Here is a 1,382-nt window from a genome sequence, read left to right as displayed (position 1 = left end):
AAGAACAAGAAGAAGAACAAGAACAAGAAGAAGAAACAGGATGGAGCTTTTTATCAACGATTCATCTGATAAAATGTTGGTGGGTAAATTACCCACCAACATTTGCTCTTTTTTTCTATGCAGATTTTATTCTGCCTTTATTTATGGATAAAATAAAAGAAATAAAGCATTTCAGCACAGCTTTTATTTTTAGGAATCTGAACAAGGAAAAAAATATTTGTTACTACCAATGTTCTGCCAGTTCTTAATGAAACAGAAGGAGCTAAATGTTCAGTTCACACAGATGGAAATGAACTGTTCGTGTTCATAGTTCACTTTTTAAATCCTATAAATGAACTAGTTCAGGTTCAGTTAGTAAATGAAGCCACAATCCTCCACAATAGAAGCTCATATGTCATCCTTTAAATGTCTGATCAGAATATATATAAAGAAATGGAAAATCCTGGATGCAGTCCAGGTTTACTGGATGCGCAGTGAAGTATTTATTTAGCTGAATGACGCAGAACTTCAGAAACATTCAGGAACATTCAGGTTCTGATGAAAAGATCTGGATCCTAAATGATTTCTTCCGTTCCTCATTCAGCAGCAGATATTTCCACAGAAAGCTTGAATGCTTTAGCTCCATGTGTGGCTTTAAAAGTGAAGGGGGCGTGGCTAACGGACGGACTTGTTTGTTAAATCCTGGTGGAAACAGTTTGCACTAAAACCTGAGTTTATTCCTTGTTTTTTCTTCATTTATTTCTATTATTCTGTTAAATTACCATGAAATATTTTTTCATATATATTTTTTATTGCATTTTTTTATTGGAATCTGTAAAATGGAATTTGAAAACAAAATAATTTTTACTTGATCTTATAAAAAAAGCAAAAATAGAAAAAAATATCTGAAAAAAACAGAATCAGAAAAATATAAATTAAAACAGAAAAATAAGATACGAAAAAAGTTCAAAGAAAAAGCTCTTTTTCCGTTTTTGCATCAGCTTTATTAATATTGGAGCAAATTTCTCCCCATAGAGGTAATAGAAACAGAGGTGGTGATCATGCACACACCCAGATCCCAATTGGCAAAGAAGAGTTAAAGCCACGCCCACAACTTCCTGCTCCACATCATGGAAGTAAAAAAAAAAAAAAAAGAAAAAAGAAACCTCCTCTGATCATTTTTTTTTTATTGCTGCTTATTTTTTAGAAGATGACGGCTTGCGTAAAATAATTCCTTTCCTCAATCCGATGTTAGTGGAACACCTGCCTGAGTTTATTCCTTTGTCAGTTGATCAAACTCTGCGAAGCGCTCTGCTGAACCAGCATCAGGAATCCCAGCAGCGTCTGAATGGAGCAGACTGGTTCTAGCAGGAGACCTGCTGCTCTGTCAGGCCGTTTACCGT

This window comes from Cyprinodon variegatus, unplaced genomic scaffold, assembly GCF_000732505.1.
Source record: "Cyprinodon variegatus isolate N-32 unplaced genomic scaffold, C_variegatus-1.0 Scaffold1287, whole genome shotgun sequence".
Taxonomy (NCBI): domain Eukaryota; kingdom Metazoa; phylum Chordata; class Actinopteri; order Cyprinodontiformes; family Cyprinodontidae; genus Cyprinodon; species Cyprinodon variegatus.
This window is presented reverse-complemented; position numbering follows the sequence as displayed.